Raw genomic sequence first — 25,513 nt, 5'->3', positions numbered from 1 at the left:
GGATACAAGAAATAACTCAAGGGGATCCCTGAGTTATACAAGAAATAACTCAAGGGGATCCCTGGTGGCTCAGCAGTTTGGTGCCTGCCTTTGGTCCAGGGCATGATCCTGGGGTCCCGGGATCGAGTCCCACATTGGGCTCCTGCATGGAGCCTGCTTCTCCCTCTGCCTGTGACTCTGCCTCTCTCTCTTTGTGTCTCTCATGAATAAATAAATAAAATCTTTAAAAAAAAAAAAAGAACTCAAGAATGATTTGAAAGTTCAAAAAAAAATGATGAAGCCAGTTCTTAGGTTCTGGAAAAGGTCACATTTTGCTTTTCCCTCTGGAATTTCTGGGTTGCAGGAAGACTAGAAATCCCACCAGCACCCCTGAATATCATGAATGGAAACCTAAAACAGGAATCTTCTGCTGGCAAAGTCCTGGAAGATCTCATTCTTCCCAGGCTTCCAGACCTGAATTACCCGAACAAATAAGATGTAGAAGACCAGGGAGTGGTCAGCCAATCAACACTTTGTTTTACAGCTGGGAAAATTCGAGCTCAGAGAAGCTAGACAACTTACCTCAAGTCACTCAGTCACTTAGACAGGCCCAGGATCCCCGACTGAAATCCAGCCTTCTGCTTACACTCTGCGACTTTCGATCTCTGCTGACCCCTGCACAGTAGACCGAACTTCCTCCAGAGGGTCTTATCAAAACCAATCTCTGACTGGTTAGCACATTTACTCTCACATTGTTCCAAAAGGAAGACCGTGGGGTCTCCACTCTCAGAGTCATCACTGAGGCGTGCCCACCCACTAGTCATGGTTATTGCCCTTCACAGGAGACTTTGGTTCACCTGCAATGGATATTTTCCTAAGAGGACTAAGGCTGGGAGGTGTGGAAGCATGATAAAGACTCATGCTGTGTCCCAGGATTCAGAGATCCCAAGAATGCTGGGATCATGGAGGGAAGTGTAAACTCCTGAGAAGGGCTGAACAAATCCAGGAAATCCTGAGATTGCACGTGGGCAAGACCAAGAAGGTTACATACCTTTTACCCACCCACTTTAGGATCCACTTTAAGAAGGATGGTATGGCATAGTGGAAGGGGAGAATAAGGCCCAGCTCTGCCACCAGTTCACAATGTGACTTGGGCTCCTGCCTCCACATCTGAGTCTCAGATACCCACTGCAAATGAGGGATTACATGATCTCCAAGTCCCTTTCTAGCTATCAGAGCTATAGCTGGACATATTTCCCGCTATAAGGTATATTGCTCAATGATTAAGGCTCTAGACCTTGACATCAGATGGACTTGAGTTCAAATCCTACTACCACCATTGTTAGGCCTTCGGCAGGTAACTTCTCTGAACATCCATTTTCTCATCTGTAAGTATAGAAAATGGTACCATCTACTTTGAAGGTTGTTGTGGAGATTCAGCTGTGTAATACCCGAACAATATTCAGCAAGGAGATTAATGAATGCCAGGAGCTGCTCCATCTACCAGCCCCTCCTTCATCATCCAGAACAAAGGCCTGAAGCCCAGTTAGATTACTCTTCTTTTAAGCTAAGTGTCCTTGACCTTCCTGAAAATCTTACAGCAGTTGCATCAGGGTAATGTGATGTTGTCATGACTAGAAAAAAAGTAGAACACTCTGCTTTTCATTCTAGCTTGGATTTGTTGAAGGTGGGAAAAGCTGAATAGCTCATTGATTGGCTTTGACTTGAACCCCATACTTTGTACCTTGCTCAGTGAGTTCCAATTTAGATAGATCTTCCAGCCTGTGGGCTTAGCCTGAAAATCCCAGAGTTCTGCCCAATTAATGCCGAATAGCATTTCCTTACAAGACTCCTGGTACCTGGAAATGTCATTAAAGAATCACAGAGCCAGGGAAGGACCAGACAAAGGGCAGCTTCATCTTTCCTGTACATCAACACCATTAAACACGTTGTTACAACAACCACTGAAGCTGTCTGATAATATCATCAGTGGCAACTGGTCAGTGAAAATGTTTTTTAATTGTGACTTGAATGTGTTTATCAACCTTGCTTTGTGACATCGAAAAGACAGCAACAGAAACACAGGGAACCACAGTCCTCCAGGGAAAACATTAGTCATCTGTGAGTGCGCAGGCCTTGGCAGATGGTCAGCTCTTCTCCTGAAGTCAGACTTCCAAGCCACCGCACAGCGTCACTGCCAGAAACGAAGAGTGTTATCTTGACATTAAACATCTTTATAATAAAATTACTAATTGGTGACTAATACCACAGGCTTTGAGCTGAAGAAAAAAAAAATCTCATAGAAGCTGTTAAGTGGTTGGCTGCATATTCCATAATTAAAAACGACTCCTAAAAGTCCACCAGTGCTGTACCACGGCCTTTCTAGACTGTCCAGGTGATCTTGATTGCCTGAAGAGCTACCGTTAGATATTCAGATACATCATAATATCACAGCAGTTAAATTCCTATTTTTTAACATCTTTAATTATACTATTTTGCATTACAGTTTCCAGGATCCCCCCCACCCCCCTCATATTTGGCAACTCCACAGCATCTGTCAAAACAAATTAGCACTTTGGGTGGTAGAAATATATTTTTTATGAAAGCAGCAAATGTGTCAGTATTGGACAGAAGCTTAAACCTGATTTATTGGTTTGTTTTCTTGGGTTTCAGACCCAACAGGCAGAAGCTTTGGAAAGAATTTTCCAGTCGCATCACTGGCGCACTTGCAAAATATGTAAAACACATTCAAATTCCGCCAGAAAGAGTCACTAATTATGATATGTATTTGCATATGTTTAATCACATATATCTTATTTCATTTTGCTATTTCTGCAGGGCCCCTTGCTTCAGGGAGGGGGTCCTCGGCGCTGGTACCGCCTGCGCTCAGCAAAGTTCTCTCTGGCAAGCATTCCGCTGCCGCACTGTTAGTTTTTTGTGTTATCTTTTCCAATGAAATTTGAAATTTACAATTTTTAAATGATGTGTGTGAAATTATATGACTCTATTATGTCATAATATTATACATCCCAAAATATTGGTAAAGGGTTCTCCCCCCTTTATCACCTCCCCCCCAACCAGAGATCAGAGCATTACTGAGAAAATAATGATTAACCTTTAAAATCAGATTGGCATTTCTTTTTTCTCCAAATCTAGAATTAATACGCATTTTTTAATCATTAGTGTAATGTTCAGGATGATACTTTTGTTCTTTTGCCTGTTGAACTGTTACGGCTGCTAGTAACCCTTCAAATTGTTTGCTTCATTCAAGCATTCTTTCCTGAATAATTCATTAGGCATTATTATCCAAGCGTGGAACCCCTCATTTAGCACTGCTGATCTTTTCCTTATGTGTAGCTGACAGGCAATCAAAGTTTTTATCAGTGCAGAAAATTTGCAATTCAGAAATGTAGTTGCAGCAATTAGTAGCTATCAGGTAGCATTGGAGGGACAGCTTCATAAAAAGACAGAGTTGAATGAACGCCACTGATGTTAGCACAAAAGTAATGGGTAAAACTAACCAGCTGTTTCTAAATTTACCAAATGGAACATTCCCTTCTTCTCAGAGTGGAGGCTTTAATTAACTTGGAGTTCTGTGTGGCTTCCCAGAGGGGGAAGGGCGTGGGTTAGGGCCCTGCCTCTACTTGGGGCTGGGGCAGCGCTCCGCCCCGCCGGGAGGGAGCTCCGGGCTGCCCTCTCAGACGGTCCCGGAGGCAAAGGGAGCAAGGGAGTGGCACTTTTGCCAGCAAGATTCCAGAGGGGAGATGCCCGTGAGATGCCAGCTGGGCTCCCCCTTTTGGCATCCCAGATGGGATAGCTCTGGATGCTGCACTTTTGTCCTGCTCTCAAACTCCGGCCCTTCACCCACACGCTGGCCCCAGGACCTAGACCCATGCTGAGGCAAAAAGGCGGATCTGGGCTTCAGTCGTTCCTTCACTGGCTGACAGATTCATTCTTTTCTTCAGTCTTTTGTTTCTTAGTTCATTTTGATTCATTCATTTGTCCATCAGTTTGTTAGATCATTTATCCATTCATTAGTGCATCCAAACATTTATTGAAACCTCGGTGGAATGCAATCTTGAACCCACACGGTGGGGCTCCTGGTTCTGTGTGCGGGACTCCTAGGATCTTAGCCCCAATCTGTCCATCAGAACCTGCTCTCAGTCTGAGCCGCCCATTTACACAAGGGGTAAAGTGCAGCCCATCTGGGAGAGGGGGCTGGGCTGTTGCTTGGTAACACACTGGCAACATCAGCCTCTGGGGAGGCTTTGTGGGGTCTCTGAAACCATGGTATGGTATAGGGGTAGCCTCTGCTCCATGTCCTCTTGAGGCTGCTGCAGCCAGGAATTCATCCCAGAGTTAATGGGAGATGCTGAGGAAGGACCCAGGTCTTGTCTATTCTCTACCTACCAACCCCAGGATGGCTGAGGTGCCTGCTAGGTGTTGAGCGACCACCCCAGAGCCAGTGATGGAGAACTCAAGCTGCAGAATGAAATCCACTGAGAGCCCAGCTGGGATGACCAAGCAGCCAATGGCTGCCCAGACCCAGATCTCCACGTCATGTATCAACTTCAGCTGTGTTCACAGGCTGTATCAGAGAATAGAAAATAGCACAGTACTTTCACAGCTCAGACTTCGGAGTCAAGGAGACCTGGATTCAAGTTCCATCTTTGCCACTTGAGTTGTTATGTGCTCCTTGGAGTCATAATTTTTTCATCTTGTAAAATGGAATATTACTCCCTCCTTCATGGGGCCATTGTTAGAATTAAATGCAAGAAAGATATTTTAAAAGAAAAGAATAAATAAAATATTTTTAAATGAGTAAATAAAATATTTTTTTAAATGCAAGAAAGAGTGTGAAGGGCCTGGCATGGTTAAGCACGTGATAGGTGTTCAGTCAAGACTGTCATTATTATCACTAGGCTGTGACTTCTGTAACAAGAACACTAGAGGTTGGAAGCACAGACTAGAGCCGGAGAGCTGAACTCTATTTCTTGTATTCTAAGTAAACTTGGGCGAGGAGCTTAATTTCTGCATCTCAGTTTCCTCATCTGTAAAATGGGAATACTAATAGTACCACCGCATTGAACAGTTCTAAAGATTAAATGGATTCATATGTATAAAATTCTTAGAACTGTGCCTGGCATGCTAAATGCTTCAGAAGTGTTCACTGTGTGGGTGTGTTTTTTTAATTTTTGTATCTTCAAGGATCAGAGAATGCCTAGCTAGCAGAGAAAAACAGTGAGAATGCAAACCTTGGGACTCTCAGGCCATTGCCCTCCCCACACTCACAAGATACCCTCTTGTCCTTGACCTTGGATGACTTTGCCAAGAAAGCAGCCAGTCTCCTTTGCCCACTGCCCCTGCTCTGGCCAGAATCTGTCCCCTGTTTTCTATAGGAGACCAGGCTGCATGGAGGAGTGAAAGAACCCTGAACCAGGTGTCTGGTTTCTGAACCTGCCTTCTGAGAACAAGCCTGCAGGACAGATAAGCTCTGTTCTCCTTCTAGCACAATATACACTAAGCTCATGGGTCTGGGTTCCCTCTAGTCTCTAGACAGCTCGGTTATTGGAGCAAAAAAGAAGCAGCTCTGCTGGAAGATGCCACAAGCCACAACCATACAGCCACTTGACTACCTTGTCTTGTCCTCATCTTATCCAAGACTATTTTGGTCTCGTGAAAATAATGCTTCTGTACAAGTTGATGTAGGTTTGTGTCTTCACCTGCAGAGCCCTATTTTATTTCTAACACAGCAAGAGGAAGTTAGTTACTCAAGGATGCACAATGAGCTGTCAAGAAACAATCCCTCAGCTCCCGGTCTAGTGCACTTTCTACCACACCAAACACCTCTTCAGAAGGGGATGCCCCCTTTGAAATGTAGAGAACCAAGGCCAAGAAGTATGTATTTAATAAAAAGCCTTTCAGAATATCATTCCACCATTAAAATGAATCTGCGTGTATTGTCATGGAGAGATGCCCATCGTTCAGTGAAAAAAACAGGTTACAGAATATGTGTGATATAATTGCGTTGGTGTGTTTTGTGTTTTTAAAGAGTCTAAGAGAATATTTAATGAATGACTAATGAAAATTATTTCGGTGGCAACTAGGTGACTCAATCGGTTAAGCTTCCAATTCTTAGTTTCAGCTCAAGTCAAGATCTCAGGCTTGTGGGATCGAGCCCCATGTCGGGTTCCCCCCTGAAAATGGGACATACTTAGGATTCCTTCTCCCCCTGCTCTTCCCTCTGTTCTCTCACTCTCTCCCTCAATATAAGTGGATAAATTTAAAAATCTAAAAAAACTTGATGATTATTCCTGGAAACATGAGATAATGGGAAAACTTTTGCTTTGACCTTGGTTCATACCTCTGTATTGCTTGCATTTTTTTTTAAACAGGGACCATGAACTGTTTTATAATCATCAAAAATGATGAAGATGCATTTCTAGAGAGAACACTAAATGTTCATATCCTAATTGCCCAGGAGGGCCTGAAAAAAATGAGGTTACTTGGTAAGCTTTAGTGTATCACATTATTTAGTTAAGTTCCAGGGACTGGAGAGAAAGGAGAGATACTGGGATGGATGGCGGTGGGCAGGCTTCTTGCTATGGAGGTAAATGTGAATTTGGAGGGGTGCAGAGCTGGACACCACACAGAGAAGCCCTCTCCGACAGAGTGGGAAGGTGCCCAGCAAATGTTCATGTCCACAAAAGGTCCCCAGGCATGGCTTGGCACATCCATCTCTTCCAACTCCTTCTCTTTGGGCAGAAAGAGGGAAGGGGCATGGCTGGCATTAGGTGGGGGAAGAGAAGATGGAGATAGTCCAGGAATAGGGGTAAAGTGATGGGATGCATGAAGTGTTGGAGCCTGGAGGCCTTTTGAGCAATTCAATGTGTTGGTGGAAACTTCCTGGAGGACAGTTCGGCACTTTTTAACCGTATTCAAATATGTCATACCCCAGATTGTATGAACCATTTTTGTATCCCTGCTAATGATAATGTATTTGAAGTAAACAAACTAACTAAAAAAATTTTAGGTCCATGAAAAGAAAAAATTCATACCCTTTGGTCCAGCACTTTGACTTCAAACAACTTGTCCTCCATAAATACTCGGAAAAGTGTACAACCACATATGCATTCAAGATATCAACAGAAACTATACACACATCACATCTTACAGTGTAGGAACTTTACATATATCCACCTATTTAATCCTTGCAATAATCTCAGGAGGTAGGTGCTATTGTTATTCCCATTTTTGAGATAAGTAAAATGAGGCACAGAGAGGTTAAACCACTTGCCCAGGCTCACAGAGCTATTAGGTGCTGGAGCTGGAATTTGAACCTAAGCAGCCAGGCTCCAGAACGTGCACCTATAATCCCGGTGCTGTCCAATCTGTCCCTGTTGGCACTTTTTTTTTAATTAAAAAAAAAAAGTTCTGGAAGTCAACTAAGTGTCTACTACTTGTAAATTGTTGAAATTATAATTTCTTCATGCAAGGGATATTATGTGAAAAGGAACGAGATCAATCCATTGATGGTGACATGGAAAGAATGCCAAGGCGCCTGACGGTGTGAAAGAAAGTGTGCAGTGGTATGTATGTATCATCTCATTTGTATAATTAAAAATATGACATGAATATATTTGCATGAAATTTTCTGGACATACCCACACAGAAGTATGATTATGGGTACCTATGGCAGGTAGGAGGAAGGAAGGGGCAACTATATGTGAGTTTTATGTTTCAGTGTTTGCCTTTCTGCACGTTTGAATATTTTTACTCTGAACAGATGTTACCTTTGTGATAACAAAAAAATGGGGACCAGGTCACACCCATTAGAATGGCGACCGTAACAAACCATAGCAAGTGTTGGAGAGGATGTGGAGAAGTTAGAATGCTGGTGCACTGTGAGTGGGAATACAAAATGGTGCAGCCACTATTGAAAACTGCATGGCAGGTCCTGAAAAAATTAAAGGCAGGATCTCAAAGGAATGCTGGTATACATTCATAGCAACATTAGCCACATAGTCAAAAGGTGGAAGCAACCCAAGTGTCTGTAGACAGATGAATGGACAAACGAAAGGTGCCATAAACACACAATGGAATATTATTCAGTCTTTTAAAATGAGGGAAATTTCATACAAGCTACAACATGGATGAACCTTGAGGACATTATGCTAAGTGAAATAAGCCAGTCACAAAAAAAGACAAATACACTATGATTCCATTTATATTTGGTGCCCGGAGCAATACAAGACAGAAATACAAGACAGAAAGTAGAATGGTGGTTGCCAAGGGCTGGGAGGGGAGAGAGAAATGGGGAGCTGCTTAATGAACATAAAGCTTCAGTTTTGCAAGACAAAGGAGCCCTGGAGATTGGTTGCACAACGATGTGAATATAGCTGACACCACCAAACTGTACACTTAGAAGTGGTTAAGATGGTAAATTTTATGTTAAATGTGCCGCAATTAATAAACAAACAAACTAGGGATTTTTGTTTGGAGAGAAACAAAACTGCTATTCCCTAAGTGCTTAATTGTACCCCCTGGGGCTCTCTCACTTTCTCTCACCCACTCTTCAGAAAACACCACAGAAAGATCCAGAAACTGAGAGTCCAAGTTTCAGTTATAGAAACAACCTTTCCTATTCGTAGAGCACTTTCCAGTTTTACTGCGCTCTCCTCATTTGCAATCCTTGGGAAGGACAGGGTGGGTTTTCTGTTGTTCCAGTTCTACGGATGGGGAAACTGAGGAAGAACTCATCCCATGTCCCTAATTCCCTGGCTGTGAATTCACAAGGGCTGGCCTCCATAAACCTTGGAAGTGTGGACGAAGAGGCAGAGAAGGACAGGAGGCCCTGAAGGATGTGGAAAGTTCTATGGCCCCAGGCCCAGCAGGGTGGAGGCAGGGCTCTTAGGGGTTAGTAGTGAGTCCCATCCCTTGAATTGCTCAGACCGTCAAGATTCCGTCCTTCCCACGAAACTCTTGGACCTTGACTTACTGAGGTATCAACGTTTACATCTGCCAATTAACGTTAAAAATGAAAAAGTCAACTATCATCCGCTGCCACCATTTTAATACCAAAAAAAAGAAAAACCAGTCACTTAAATGGAATACATTTCGTTTTTTGAAAAAATTATCATACTTTCCCTATCTTTTCGCATTTCATGCAGCCTGGAGAAAAGAACGGCCTCCACCAGCATTTGAGGACTTCTGATCAGTAGGGTTGTGAAGTCATTCACAGTATTTGTTATTGATCATGATTAAAGCAACAACATGTGTGAATGAGTTTTAAATAATTTTGAGCAGATTCAAGGTTATCACATGTGCTAGGCAAAATAATACCACCACCACCCCACACACACACCCTGAGATGTCCACATCCTAATTCCCAAAACCTAAGAACACGTTGTATTACATGACAAGGGGGAAACTAAGGTTGCCAGTGAAATTAAGGTTGGTAATCCCTTGATCCTGAAATAGAGAGGCGACCCTGCATGAATGAGGTGTGTCCACTATAATAACAAGGAGTCTTAAATGAGGAAGAGGGAAGTAGGAGAGTTAGAAGCCAAGAGATTGCACTGTGGGAAACACTCAGCTGATCACTGCCGGCTTTGAAGATGGAAGGTGGTACAACTCAAGGGATGGGGCAGCCTTTAAAAGACAAGGGATGGGGGATCCCTGGGTGGCGCAGCGGTTTGGCGCCTGCCTTTGGCCCAGGGCGCGATCCTGGAGACCCGGGATCGAATCCCACATCGGGCTCCCTGCATGGAGCCTGCTTCTCCCTCTGCCTGTGTCTCTGCCTCTCTCTCTCTCTGTGACTATCATGAATAAATAAATAAAATCTTAAAAAAAAAAAAAGGCAAGGGATGTTTCTCCCACAGGGAATCTAGAAGGAACACAGCCCTGCCAATACCCTGGATTTTATCCATTGAGACCCATTTCAGACTTCCACCCGCAAGAACTGTAAGATAATACATGTGTGTTGTTTTAAGCCACTTAGTTCATGGAGAGCTTGTTAACACAGTCATAGCAAAGAAATACAGATTTCGTGCAGTCTGGAGAAAAGAGCTGCACTCACCTGCCTTGGAGGACTTTGAGCAATATCAGTTATAAATTTGTTCTCAATGTGTTACTGATAATGACTAAAGCTATAGGTGTGAATGAGTTTTAAACAATTTTGAGTCCTCTCAAGGTTCAGCCTACAGAAATGTTACTTTCTCTTTTGTTCTGACACACAAAAATCTTTATTTTTTATTAACTTTTTAATTTTAATTCCAGTAGAGTTAACGTACAGTTCTATCAATTTCAAGTGTATAGAGATTCAACATAGAGAGTAGAAATCTTTCTTTCTTTCTTTCTTTCTTTCTTTCTTTCTTTCTTTCTTTCTTTCTTTTTCTTTCTTTCCTTCTTTCTTTTTCCTTCCTTCCTTCCTTCCTTCCTTCCTTCCTTCCTTCCTTCCTTCCTTCCTTTCTTCTCTTTCTTCCTTCCTTCCCTCCCTCCCGCCTTTCTTTCTTCTTTCTTCTTTCTTTCTTTCTCTTTCTTTCTTTCTTTCTTTCTTTCTTTCTTTCTTTCTTTCTTCTTTTTTTCTTTCTTTCTTTCTTTTTTCTTTCTTTCTTTTTTCTTTCTTTCTTTCTTTCTTTCTTTCTTTCTTTCTTTCTTTCTTTCTTCTTTCTTTCTTTTTCTTTCTTACTTTCTTTCTTGCTTTCTTTCTTGCTTTCTTGCTTTCTTGCTTTTTTAAGAAAGAAAGAGGGGTGGGGTGAGGTGAGGAAGGGGCAGAGGGTTGGGGGAGAGAATCTTAAGCAGGTGCCATGCCCTGTGCTGGCCCAATGTGGGGCTCAATCTCACGACCCTGAGATAGGACCTGAGTTGAAATCAAGAGGCGGATGCTCAATCAACTGAGTCACCCAGGTGCCCCGAAATGTTACTTTTCTAAATTGCTTCCCTGAGTGAGCGAGAAAGAGGGTGGGGTTATAGGTGGGGCCGAAATCATGCATTGCTCACAGCTGCCTTGCTTTTCTTTCTAATTGAGCACTTATTTTGTGCTGAGCACTGTCCTCAGTGCTTTATGTACACAATCACATTTACCCACTCACCCATCCCTACAAACCTTCAAGGTAAACACTATTAATATTGCTGGTTCGCCTGGGTGGCTCAGTGGTTGAGCGTCTGCCTTTGGCTCAGTTTGTGATCCCGGGGTCCTGGGATCGTGTCCCACATTGGGCTCCCGGCATGGAGCCTGCTTCTCCCTCTGACTGTGTCTCTGCTTCTCTCTCTGTGTCTCTCATGAATAAATAAATAAATCTTAAATATATATATATATATATATATATATATATATATATATATATATAGACTCGAGAGGTTAAATCATTCACTCAAGGTCATGCAGCTGGTGAGTGATGGAACCTGGCTTTGGACTTGTCACTTGTGTGACACTGACTGTAGTCATGGCTGTGTGTTGGGCATCCTCATGCCATCGGTCAGGGGTGTGGTACAAGAGGAGGCTGAGAACCCTGGCTAACACGATGTCTCTTAAGCTACCCTGCCGTCCTCCCTGGGCCAGGACACCCTGCTGCTGTCATCACACAGGGCAGTCATCTTCTCCCAATTTACAAAAACAAGACAAAAGTAATAATCATTTCAAGGGAAAGGCATTTCTCAATATGAATTTTTCTCTGGTACATGTTTTAAAAACTTTTGTTACTTGCCTACTATTGATGGAGTGTCTACAACGTGTCAGCTCTAGCTGAGATAAAATATATCACTTTTTGTCATTCAGTCCTGACAGCAGTAGTTGTCCCTTTGACAGATGAGGAAACTGAGGCACAGAGATGTGAAGTAAGTAGTTCAAGGCCAAACAGCTAACAAATGGCAGACTACAGTCGGGACTATCTATGACTCCGCAGCCAGATGTCCCAAGTTGTATAGTTAATCCTCTACCTGTAAAATATTGATGCTTCATGTTTTCTGCAAAAATCCTCTGGACTCCCAGATGCTTGGGCATGGATCGGAAGGTTTGGGGTTTGCTCTGTTGGTCACCTGGTGTCCCCCACAAGCAGACTGTTTATCAGGCCCCAGCCGACGCCATTCTCCTCCCAGTCCCCTGGCAGTTATTATCTTGACACTTCAGAGGTTTAGAGCAAACAGGGATTGGCTAACAAAACATTCTAAAGCAGGTGAGTCATGGCTAAGTCTTGGCCACGCGAGGAAGCCAAGTGCAAAGTCTGAGGGGATTCAAAGGGATTTCCCTGCCTCTCCTGCCTTCCTCCCCCCCTCCCCGAAACCCAACTGTGCTCCCCAGATGCATGCGACATGGCAAGGTCACGGCTATCCCAGCACACTAATGGGATGGATTCTGGGAGCGATAAAGGCCAGAGGATGGAAGCACTAAGAGAAGCTTTTGTGTCTCCAAGCCTCCGACCCCTTTGATGAGACAGATGTTTGAGCCGGGCCCTCCTTTAGAGGGAGAATTAAACCTCATTAAACAGCAGGACAACCTCCTCAGTGGCGATGGCCAGCCCACCTGCTGGCCTTCCCTGGCAGCAGACGGGCTGGGAGAGAGGTGGTCTCCTGTCATCAAGCCCAGCGTCCCCTGGAGACTCCAGAGCCGGTGTCTGTGACACGTGGTCACCTTGGAGGCTTTGATTTATGGTTGACTTTCAGGAAGGCCAGCCCCCGACCTTGGCAGCCTGTCGCGTCACCATCTTTCCTCTTGGTTGGGAAGACCTTCCATCAGGATCAAGGAGCATCCCAAGGTTGACCCCCAAATGGAGCTTCGGAGAGACCCTTCTGGGTCAAGTGAAGCAGAGAGGCTTCAAACAGAGGCTTTTCCTGATTCACCAGCGTCCTAAGATCGCTCTGCAGACACGCGTGGGGAAATGCAGGGCTAAAATTCTCCGGTGAGTCGACTCTCAGTGCAACATCTGAAGACAGTATCATCCCCAAGCCCATCTGGCTTTTCTAGGTTTATTCTGAAGCAGCAACTGCCCAGCTGCCTTGCCAGGTCGCATTACAAAACAAAAGACATGGGAGTTCCCCAAGGATGACTTTCTCAAGCTCTGCCAAGGAGTCCACACACAAAGTTCAGGGTGTGGGTTTGGGTGCGGTCAATTTATTTTCAACAAAATTACAGATTTAGCGTCATCTTCCTTGAACTGGAAACATCTGCATGGAACATATCAGTGAGCAAGAAGTTAGAAATGGGTCTGCCTGGTGGGTATAAGGAGGAAGAAGAAATATGTACGAGCTGCGTTTAATTGAATAATAATATTATTAACTCATACACGTTGAGTGCTTGTCAGGAGCCTGGCACTGCACTAAGCATTTTACATGTATTGACTCTTCAATTCTTTCCAAGGAAGCAGACACAGAGAGGGGAAATAACTTGTCCAAGATTGCACAGCTATTAGGTAACAAAACAGGCTCGAACTCAGGCGGTCTGGCTCCAGAGTTCATCTCCTCATCATATGATCTTGCCTTAAAAAATTACCGAAGAGTGAATTAAGGAGAGAGGGTTGCCCCTCTTGAGACAAGATCCTACTCGGGGTTCAGATTGGCTGCATAGAGCATGACACAGAGATACACACATACACACACATCATGAAGGGAGCCTCACAGCTCTCACAGGCGCCCTGTGCCCATCTCCTGGGAGCCCAGGGACAGGTCTCACCTCTCCAACTTTTGGGCAGGCCCTGAAGCTGGGGAGACCTGGCCTGAGCCAGAGGCCTCCACTGGCCAGGCGACTGCCGGGAGGTGGCGCTGTGTCACTTTCCTACTCTGGAGCTTTTGTCTTGCGCGGGCTGCGGGCTGCGGGCTGGAGGCGGGGACCTGATTTGAGCAGAGCCTGTCGCCAATTTCCCTGATTTGAAATCTCACTCTCTACTGTCACTTCCTCCAAATGAGCTCGGAGATGTTCGTCAGATGACAGTCTTGAAAACGAGCCAAAGCTGTTCTCTTAATCCCATCTCAGGTTGGATTTGAAAGGGTGTTTCCAAAGGAGCAGATTTCATCTGTCAGAGTTACACTCAAGCTGACCTCTTGGCACTGGAAAGGAGAGAGGAAAAACACACCAACACTCAACCAGCTTGGAAGTAGCTTTGGGAGGGTGGTGAGGAAGACTCTGGCGCTCACTGTGCCCCAGGCTCAGGCCCCGTCACAAACAAGGATGCACGCTCTCTCCATCTGCAGGACAATCTCAGGCCTAGCTGAGTGCACCCCAGAGTGGCACATCTCCCCAGGCCTTCCCGGACTTGCCCAACACCGGTCCAGGCTGGCCCACCTGCTGCCATTCTCTTTCCGAGGAGCTGAGCAGCAGAGAGCCCAGGGCCCTGCTGACATGTGCAGATCAGATGAACCACGGGTCACAGGAAGGATCACTCAGCATGGTGATGCTCAGGGCAGGGAGGGGCCCTCCAGTCACTGAGTTTCTATCTCCCAGTTTTCCAGATGAGGAAACTGAAGCCCAGAAAGAGGAAGGAAATCACGAGCTTAAAAAGTGGAGAAGCTGCAGCTAGTTCTCAGAATGCCCCCAGCCAGCAGGGTCATCACTTCCATAAGAGAGAGTTTTCATCCTGAGACATGGCAGGGAGATTAGGGCTTCGGACTCAGACACACCTGAGTTTGGACCCCAGCTCTTTGAGGCTCCATCTGTGTGACCCTGGGAAGGTCACTAACCATTCCTGAGCCTCAGTTTCATTTGAAAAATGGGGGCCATAATAGCATCTACATCATGGGGTGTGGTGAAGAGTAAATGAGATAACATACACATAGAAAGAACCCAACACACGTGTCTTCATCCCTCTTGGGGGAGGGGGGTGCGGTGCGTATTTTAAACCTCAACCAGAGAAGCTGGTTTGAGGTTGGGTGAGCACACAGGTACCATGAGAATCAAACTGTGCTCCATATCCTGCCCTCAAACCACAAAACTACTCTAATCTTAACTTGTTAAAGAAGAGAATTGTCTTTTTTGTCCTTTTAGATCTGGAAAACAAGCCAGGCTTAGGCATAGGCAAGTAGCCACATAACATGCTAGGGAATCTAAGAAGGCTCTCCATGCTTAAATATTTTTATCTTTCTAGAATTCATCCTTTAGTAGCCATGTGTCCTAAATGCCCTTAGTAAGTGCTCTAATTTGGGTGCATATAATGCCTTTGTATAAAATCAAATATCCTCATGAGTGTGATGGTGACCTCAGTCACTAACACATTAGTATGAATTTTTTCAATCAGATTGCCTTCTTGCTAATATCTGCATTAAGGAACTAGGCCTTTTTACGGGGATTGGGGAGAGGCTGGAAAATAAGGGGTGTAATTTTTCAGGTGGCTCAAGAAGAAGTTTGAGCAGCGAGAGGTAGCTTAAGAACAGTGGGGATGGAGGAGCGTCATTAGGAAATTAAGTTTGTCAATCTTAGTGCAACAGGTATCGATGTAGGTAAGGTGACTCAGAAGTACCAAAAGGCTCAATGGCCCCCGAAATAGCATTTGTAAGGGCCTGTGGAAATGCCTAGCACTTGGACGCCACTTTGAGACTCTCCTAAGAATGTGAACGAAGTCTTGTTGTCTCAGGTAAGGCATATTCCTGGTACACGCTTCTCCCTGCTTCTCACAGGATGGGCCCCTTTGCATCATTCAGTCTCAGCTCAGTGGTCACCTCCTCTGATAGGCTTCTCTGAGGCCTCTCCTGACCCCCAAATCTAACCCTAACCCCCACGCCCCACCCCACTCTCGTCTATTGTACCACTTCTCACAAAATGTAAGCTCCATGAGAGCCAGGAGCTGCTCCCCCTCCACAGCTGCATTCCAGCAAACTCTTATCTCTCTCACTTTGCTGTTTTTTTCCTTTGCCTACAGTATGCTCAAATTTCCAAGCTCCAGCTATAATTCAAGTGGAAAATGTGTCATTTCCCCTCAAGCCTGACATTCTTTCCAGCTGCCGTTTCTTTTTCTTTCTTCCGTTTCCAGACTCCTTCCTAGGGTCACCTTCATTGGCCCCAACTCCTACCTTACCTCCCATTTCCATCTCACCAGCTTCCGATGGGGCTTCTGCCTTCAGCCCTTGGCTGAAAAGATTCTCATGAGCAGGCTGTCCTCAGAAGCCACACAGGTGATGCACTACAGAATTGCTGGGTCACCACCCCACACACAAGGGTGTGAATGGCTCCCCCTGGAGGTGTGCAGCTTGTACTACCTCTCCTGGCTGCCTCGCTCAGAAGCCACCTTAATCACCAACCATATCCTTTTCTCAATCATCAATCTCCTTGATCTCTTGGCAACCACAACACTGTTGGTTCTCTCCTCCCTGGCTTGATGAGGTACTATCTGCTCTCAGTGTCCCTCCTACTTTGACTTCTCCCTCCCGGCCTCCTTTCCTAATTCTTCTTGCTGCCCTTCTTACTAACTGTGGGTGTTCTCTCAGCCTTTCCTTGTCTCCACATGGCCTTCCTCAGGGATCTCTGCTCCGACTCCCATGGGATTGACTGTCATTTCTACACAAATGACCTGCCTCATGGTGCTGCCTGGATGCCTCCGCTTGACATGGAGGGGACCCCAGAACCCAACTCTACCTAAAGCTCAACCTTTCCAGACTCTTGCCCTAACTGGACCAGTATTGAGGCCATGCAGGAATGTAGCAAGAAACATGGTGCTGGGAATTATCCTGGCCTCCTTACCTAATAGAATCCTTCACAGCACCTCCATAACTGGACCCAGGCCCACCTCATGAATAAATAGCTCCTCACACTGAAGAGCAAGCAGACTGGTGAAAAGGTGAGGAAAAACACCCAGCTGAAACTGTCTCTGCTTGGAAAGAGACAGCCTGATTCCAGGGACTTCTCGGGTCACTGAGAGTATTTACTGAGGAGGGAATCTGTCCATACAGAGATTGGAGGGAGCCAGCTTTGACAGGTACAGAATAAAGAGTTGGCAGGGGCAGTGAACATTTCAGAGAAGAATGGGGGGAAGCCCTGACAGCAGCCTGACCTGGTAGTCAGAGCCTTCTATTTACACTTGACTTCCAGTGTGGGTGTATGACGAGAGTCAGCACAAGAGAAAGAAGGGAAAGGAAGGGGTAGTTGCCTTGCACTGGCATCCACCTGTCAAGCTGTGGAGACATGATGCTGGAGGCTGGAGGTGGATCTGGGCACTGCTGCTTCTGCCCTGGCCGAGGGCTGCCCGAGTCCAATTGACACGTGTGACCCTTAACCTGCAGATGAGTTGCCTTGCGCGGGAGTGGTCAGATTGTCCCCAGAGACAATGGCCCAGTGCCAGCTGCCTTGGAAGGACTTCCTATTTCAGCAGCCTTCATGGAAGTCCGCCCCCAGTGCCTGCTGTGCCTTTTCTGCACCTACAGGTCTGTGGAGGAGGAAAAGGAGCCCTGGATGCATTTTGTTTTCTTTTGTGTTTGGGAACTTGTCTGGTTTTCATTTGATCCTCTCTAGAGCTGGTGCAGTTTAGGAGAGTTGGCCTTTTATTTCAAAGTTCAGTTTAGACTCCAAAGATTCAAATGTTGCTCTATGTGGGTAGGTCAGAAATGCCCCCACTGTGTGGGGACAGATGTCCAGCTCTGACAGAGCTGTGCTTTCCACGATGGCTGAACAGAACTCCTCAATGCCCAGCTCAAACCTGGGAATCCCAGCAAGAGGGAGGAAGACTTACTGGGGCAGGAGCCTGCTCCGTTCAGAGGCCAGCTAGGTACTTAACACAGTACTACTCAGGGTAAGGCCCATGGACATGATAAATACAAAAACAGTGGGTACGCAATGAGAGATTTTTATAACAACTAGACATTATGTGACCATGAACTCATCCAAGTCATGTGGGGAATATGCATGAGCCATGAATTTATCTCACTGAACTGGGCTTATCTAGGTTGGGTGTTGGCAAAATTGTGTGGTAAGCTGCACACAGAGGCAATAGGATTGTGTATTGGTTGGAAATTTAAAAGTCTTATAAATCACCACAGACAGTTCAAGGAGCTCTACTTTAACCTGTTAAATTCTCTGAGAAGTACTGCCATAGATAACAAGTTTGCCTTTGTTAAATCCAATGCTTCCCAAACTTATTAGCTATCAGCTCCTTTTGGGGTGGGAAAGGGGGTGCTGCTAACATATCAAGGACCTGCTGTTCCTCAAAACACCCGTTGGAGAAGACACTGTAGATGGTGAGAATGAGCAAGTAGATAATCCTTTGGTCTAGAATCTCCAAACATTTTCCAACCACAGGTCCCATTTGGCTAGATGAGTTCAGGGCCTCAGGTAACTACTCTGTTTGGATTAACTGGAATAATTTAATGACTGCTCCTGATCACTTGATGTCTTGGAAGATCTTTTTTCCTGCTCTCAGGGGCCCAACTTCCACCCAGGGTGGGGCAGCAGGCACCACCAGCCCATTATCTCAAGCTTCTGGTTTTAATTAAATTACAAAATGGCGCATCTGAGGTAACAACAGCACAACAAGGCCAGGTAAGTTGGTCACTGAGGGAGAGGTATTAACTCCTTCATGCCACAAGGGGCCCATTTACTGCAACCTAGAGCTGGACCAGGGCACCTGGGATCCAAGACTCGGGTAACTTCTAATTCTTGCCTCACAGTCCTCTGTATGTTATAAACACAGACTTGTACATTTTCATTTTAAGTTTTACTAGTTATGTTAACTACTTTGAGCACCAAGTCATACAAAGACTTCGGTTTTCTTTCCTTGTAGTAAATAGTACGCTGGTAAATGTTTCACAACTGGCTCTCCATGGAAGGTGAGAAAGTTTTGCCTTATAGCATTTGCCAATTTCTGTGGTGTAAATACTCCCATCATGGCCAAACTCAACCTGCCGTGATGACCTGACTATGAAATTGGGAAGTGATACACACATCATCAACCATCAGGAACCGGTGCCAGCCAAGTCGGCATAGGCAAAATGCTGCTTAAAGTCTGACTCTTCATAATACCAAAGTCTGATTTTTTTGAACCATACAGTGTCTGAGCAGGAAAATATCTAGATGATCTAATCTAGTCTAAATGTCCTTATTCGATAGATGAGGCAATGGGCCCAGGGAAATGCAGTGACCTGCCCAAGACCACCCAGTAAGGTAATGGCAGATGAGATTCATCTGGATCTTCTGGCTCTTTCATTCATACTATGCTTCTCTTTAAACGTATGATCTGATTTGATTCTCAGAATAGCCAAGTAAGAACTCCTGTATCCATTTAATAGAGGGGGAAACTGATAGAAGGGTAGTTTTTAGCTGAGCAGCTATATCCTCAGCAAAAATTTGAGAGGTTTCCTGAAGAGAGGAGAGGAGAACACATAGTGAGAAATATTTAGCAGTTGTGGCTATGATGTCTGAGATGCTGGAGCCAGAGGAAGGGGTGGAGATGGGAAGGACGAGAGAAGGAATTGTGGAATGTAAAGGCAGCCACACAACCTGAGGGAAAGTCAAGTATAAGGAAAACAATTGCAATCAGCCTGTGTGCCCTGCAAAGTCAAATACCTATCATCCTAAGAAGTCTAATATAATCTAGGAAGTTTCTGGTGATAGCTTCAAAAATTTATTTTGAATGGGATATTCAGAGGGTTTTCTTATGACCAAATGTAGGCCCATGCTTTCTGATAGGTGATGCCATCTTCAGGCAGCATCACTCAGGACTGTAAACGGTAAGGCCCCAGGGTACAATGATCAGACAAAGGACTCAGGGCTTCAACTTCAGTCGTGTGGACTGGGTTGAAATTTATTTTTATGCTATTCCTCCCCTCTCTTCTGGGGCGCAGCATGGGGCTCTGCATTTTCTGCTCACCTTCATCCCAAGCCCTGCCCCTAGCCACCTTCAGAAAGGCCATCGCGTGAGCGTTAGTAAAAGGCCTGGTGAAACAGAAACCAGAATAAGAGGATGCATACCTTTCTTGAATCTCAGCAATGATCTTCTGTGTTACCCAACCAAAGTGACTGTACCTCTCAGGGCATCCAACTTCCTGCTTGAGGGATGAGAAACTACCTGGCTCCACCTACAGCTAAAGCATAAGGACTCAGGTGAGAGTTCCCCGTTGCTCTTCAATGAAAGAAAGAAAAATCAAGATTCAGAATCACTGAGAAAGGCTTTTGGGGGTTGATACTGAAATGCTTAATCCTTTAAAATACTTTGAGACCCAAAGCTCAAATTCTGGACAACCTCTCCCTTTTCTGCTTTTGATTCTCTTGAGTTTTGCATACATACCCGGAGTTATGAGTCTGCTGCAGGGCAGGCAGTTTGCAAGGCTGAGGTGGTCCCCAAAGAAAATAGAATCTGAGTATATGGAAAGCCACAGGAGGCAGCCCATAGATGTTAGGAGACCTGCAAGTACCCGTGTCCTTCTCTTTTGTCTCTTGCTATGATCCTGAAGAGAACCACGTCTGAATCATCCTTGTGTTCCCAGGACCCCTCAGCACAGTGCCTGGCACATGGGAGGGAGCTGATAGTTCCGGATGGATCAGTGACCACTTTAACCCTGCCCTGAGGTCTGATTTTACCTTTTTAAATTTCTTGACAATGTTTCCTCTGTGTTCCTGAAAAACAGTGACCATTAAGAAATCTACGCTCCCACCCCCTCTCTGTCTTTCGTGTTCCAAGAAATGTTTCACTGTGAAGAACTATCCTCTCCCATATGACTCAGGTGAGATTCACAGAAGACCCCCTTGTTAATCTGCGATGCGGTCAGACACAGGCCCTCCACATCCATTCTTCCCCTCATAGATGAGTAGTTGAACTGTTTGTCCCTACTGACCAATCTAGACAAAATGCCTGCCAACTTGACTTGACCAAATTTAATCAGGCTTCTGTTCTTCCTCCAGGTCCTTGAACTTTGACCTACCCTTGAGCATTCAAACATGGAACAACTCTTCATTAATTTAAGGACCTGCCAGAGAGTCAGTTGACCTCAGGGAAAAACATTCCCTGAACAGCTACCCCATAACACAACCCACTAATCCCATTCTCCTGTACTGGGTTCTTTCTAGTCTTATTTATTCCTTCCAATAAAAGCAAATTCCTTTCTATCTGACTGTGAGGGCACTTACTAACCTCATGGTCAGAGCAACCTCTCTATGGCCATAGTCAGCCTCCCCTTATTGCAATAGTCTTTTCAATAATGTCTCCCCTTACCTGAGTCCAGATTTGTTTTCATTTGACATCCTCACCACTATCTGCTTCAGTGCCCTGGGCCTTCTGATCTTGACCTTGACCTTGTGGCTCTCTCCCCACCCTCAATCTCCACTCCTCCCCCGCAACCAACAGTGTCATTATTCAGGACTTGTCACTGCACTATTTTCTTCTCCACAATTTCAAAAGTCAGAATGCTTTCTGAAAATGCTTATATATATATATATATATATATATATATATATATATATATATTCAGTTGCTCATAATCACAAAAACAGTCAAGATATCCCATTATCACATGACATTGTCCAAAGCAGGAAGGAACTGAAGGGATAAAGAGTTTCCTTGATGGTCATTCTCTTTTTCATGGAGGAAATCTTATTCACAAGCTCCTTGGAGATTTCCCCTTACATCTCATTAACCAAAGCTGGTCCCCCCCAAATGAGGCTGGGAAGGTGAGTTGTTGGAATTTTCAGCCCCAACTATGGTTGGTGGTGGGTTCCGTCAGTTGGAGAAGAAGGGAGGAGAGGGATGGCTGTTGTATCTGCCCCCTTGTGTGACCCATAGGACCTGTTCTATGCTCTCCAAGGAATCAATCAGTCAGCCATTCTGATAAATGTGTCTCTGGGTTGATGGGCTGGAAAACCTCTCTCTTCTAAGTCTGCTCGATAAAATCAAAGCTTTTCTGAGTGCAGAGTGCCCACACAACCATCTAATACTTTAGTGAAGCTGGCTTTTTCAGGCTGGTAGCATAGCCAGGTGGGATCTCAGAAACCTTTCAAGTGAAAACCATTCAGGAGAGCTTATTCTCCAATGCCCCCATTTCCCCATCTGTAAAATGGGGTAATAATACCAATTGCAGAGGGTTATTGGGAAGATTGATGAAATGGTGCTGTAAGGTGCCTATCGCAGGGCCAGCCACATGGTGAGAGCTTAGTATGAGCTAGTTTTCCTTTTCCCATCCAGAGGGAAGGAGCCTGAGCCCCAGCCGCAGACAGGCTGCTGTCTCTAATTCAGAGCAGATTAAGAGATAACAGGGAGAGCCTTTTGCATCCCTATGCCTTCCTGGGGAGTCTCTTCTCTTCTACTCAATCCCACCAGAGTACATTAAGTGCCTGCTGTGTGCAAGGTTTTTTCCCCAGGGGACTAGAAGGAGATGTCAGACACCATCTCTGCCAGGGCTGAGCATGTACCCTACCAGCAGGAGGACCAGGACGAGAGTTCACATAAGTATAAAGCGAGGCAGACATTTGACACTCTGGAACTTGCCTCATTACCTCTGAAAGCTCCCTCGCATAGCAGGGAGTTAGCAGGATGTGGTTCTCATAAACCCCAAAGTGGTGATTTCCATATTCAGTGACTTTGATTTTTTTCTCCCACCACCATTTATGTTTTCTGTTTCAGGAGATAAAGCCCTTTAGAAAATTCTAATGCATTCTCTTTCTTAGACATAGAGCTGCTTTGAACAGCCCAAGCTAATTGGAAATATCTCCTAAAATCATGCTGCATTTTCCAAGACCACTTGAAAATTTGTGATCAATATTCAGATTACCTCTGTGAGTCTAGCCATTGGAGTCTTCATACTATTTAAAGTCCCAGCCTTGACTTTGAGAGCAGATATTGTCAATCTGCAAGTTACCCCTAAAAGTCACAAAAAAGACAAAGCTCTCAGACTGAGGAAAGGCCCTCTCTGATTAAGAGTGAATCTTCCATTATGAAAAATGAAACTGCTTCCATAGATGTCACTAAGCTTGATATCAAGGGACCTTCCTACGTTTAAGAAGTCCAGGGCAGGGCAAGAAGCCTCTGAAAATAATTGTATGAGAGTGTCATTAGAGTACTAACCAGGCAGGCAGGGATTTTGCTTGATTCCTAGGCTGTCTCTCTGACCAAACTGCCAGGGCTTATCTGACACAGGGCCTGGCCCATGGTGAGTACTCACTAACGAATGAATGAATGAATGAATGAATGAACGAATGAATAATAAAATGTGTCAAAAACTGGCATGAAAAGGGGCGATACCATGACAAGATGTGATCTTGACAAGTCTTAACAAGGTAGGTCATGAAAGTCCCCAGTGGTCACAGCTCTACCTCCAAGAGACCCAGAAGAGAGGGTTCCTCGATCGTCAAAATGTCACAACACATTTCCAGTTTTTGTATTTGATGCTTTGATATCTTGGGGCCTCAAGGGCCCTGGAGGGCCCTGGAGGGATTGTCCCTCCCAGTGTTAGACAACACGATAGTAAAAAAAAAAAAAAAAAAAAAGACAACACAATAGTAGAGAACTCACCTACAAGCACAACTTCCTATGCAAGACAACCCGTGCGGAGCCCACATGGCCAAGCTTTACAGAGCTTTTATACTTAGGACCACCATTTCCCTGCTCTAATCACTGCAGGCCCAGGTACCAGACAGCCAGGGACAACCTCTATGCCCAGAGCCTGCCAAAATTATTCAAACTAGCCAATCCTAAACTTGTCTCCCCACTACCCGTTCCTTCCCGTGGAAACCACAATAAAGGCTCTTGCTCACGTTTTCCCCTTACTGCCTGTGCCTCTTTGGGGCTTCCCCCTGTGGTCCCCTGTGGTATGGTACAGTGTGCCCTCTCCTCTTGAGGTCCATGAGTATAACAAACTATTTTCTCAAGGGCTGTCATCTCATCTGCTGGCCTCACCATATGGGAAAAATAACAAAACCTATAAACAGAAATACTCCTACCATAAGAAAGTAAAGGATACCGATATGTTCACTTATTTATTCATTCACTCCTTTATTTACAACATTTATTGAGCACCCACCATGAACCAAGTACTCTGCTAGGCTCTTGAGCTACTATAACAAAACACTGTAGACTGAGTAGCTTAAACAACAGGCAATTATCTCACAGTTCTGGAAGCTGGGAGGTCCAAGAGTAAGAGGCCCACAGATTTGGTTCCTGGTACAAGCTTGATTCCTAGCTACAGACAGCACTGTATGCTCACATGGCCTTTCCTCGGTGTATACAAGTGGATAGAGAGAACTCTTGTGTCTTTTTCTCTATAATGGCATTAATCCCATCAGTGGGGCTGGGGTGGGGGAGGTGGAGGGGAGGCACATATTATAGGGAGAGAGAGAAGAGGTTCATTGGGCATGTTGGAGTAGCATGCGGGTGGAGAGAAACAGCAAAGGGACCATCTCTTTCCCTAACTACCATAGAACCAGAGGTGGTAGGGTTTTTTGCCTTTTCCTATGTGTCAGGAGCCCCTTTGCCTCATATCCTGATTTCCACTTGTGGCTAATGTTAGTTCTTAACATTCACCTTCTCTAGGCTTGACTCTGGATATATTCATGGGAACTTACAGACTCTAGAAAGCACTTTTTTTTTTTCTCAACAAAGCTTGTCCTCAAAATTACAGCTTTGTTAGAGACTCAGAAATCTCATTTTGAAAGTCAAAACTGGAAATTTACTCTTCCCTTTGCAATCTTCTTGAACAAGGCCAGTTGTCTCCAAGCAATAGATGCCCCTGGCATAATGGGAGAATGTCACAAGCACAGAAATATATGAGAAAATCTTATTATATCTTTTAAAAATATTATCCCTTAAGAGAATGAAAAGATAAGTCATAGACTGGGTTGAAAATATTTGGAAAACATATATCTGATAAAGAGATTTCTATCTAAGATATACAAAGAATCTTTAATACTCAACAATAAGAACACAAACACCTCAATTTTAAAGTATGGTCAATATACTTGAACAAATACCTCACCAAAGAAGATATACAAATGGCAAATCACCGTATGATGATATTCTGAACATTATATCATTATGGAATTTCAAATTAAAACAACAGCGACAGGAAAAAAACAAAAACAAAACAACAGTGACAGGAGTTGACCAAGATGGTAGAGATACCACTAACCACCTATTAGAGAGGCTAAAATCCAAAACACTGACAACACCAAATATTGACCAGGATGTGGAGCTCATTTGTTGTTTGTGGAGCCCAACCAAAGATGATACAAAGTGGTATAGTCGCTTTGGAAGACAGTTTAGCAGTTCCTTACAGAGCTAAAGCTAAAAATAGTCTTCCATGTGATCCAACAATGATGCTCCTAGGTATTTACCGAAATAAGCTGAAAATATACATACACAAAAAATCCTGCATATAAGTGTTTACAATAACTGTATTCATAATTGCCAAAATCTTGAAGTAATCAAGATGCCTTTCAATAGGGAATGGTTAAACAAACTATGGTACATCCATACAATGAAATATTATTTAGCAACAGAAAGAAATGAATTATTAAGCTCAAAAAGACACAGCGGACCCTTAACCACATTTAGTAACTGAAAACCGCCAATTTGAAAAAAACTACACACTATGTAATTCCAACCGTATAACATTCTGGAAAAGGCAAAATTAT

General features: G+C 44.5%; 1 long non-coding RNA gene across 2 annotated transcripts in view; it reads right to left on the bottom strand.

Moving 5' to 3' along the window:
* LOC140612839 (uncharacterized) overlaps positions 1-12,168 on the bottom strand; it is a 35,059-nt gene extending 22,891 nt beyond the window's left edge. Inside the window, exons 1-3 of one of the 2 annotated variants that reach the window (XR_012013952.1) lie at positions 11,920-12,168; positions 1,724-2,173; positions 562-686 (exon numbers count right to left, since the gene is read on the bottom strand). This is a non-coding gene — a long non-coding RNA (uncharacterized lncRNA). The remainder of the gene's footprint in view (positions 1-561; positions 687-1,723; positions 2,174-11,919) is intronic. The other variant, XR_012013951.1, reaches the window with a different exon arrangement.
* Positions 12,169-25,513: the final 13,345 nt, after the last annotated feature.

Source organism: Canis lupus, chromosome 21 (genome assembly GCF_048164855.1).
Source record: "Canis lupus baileyi chromosome 21, mCanLup2.hap1, whole genome shotgun sequence".
Lineage (NCBI taxonomy): Eukaryota > Metazoa > Chordata > Mammalia > Carnivora > Canidae > Canis > Canis lupus.
The sequence above is the reverse complement of the archived record's forward strand: the minus strand, read 5'-3'. Positions and strand labels throughout refer to the sequence as shown.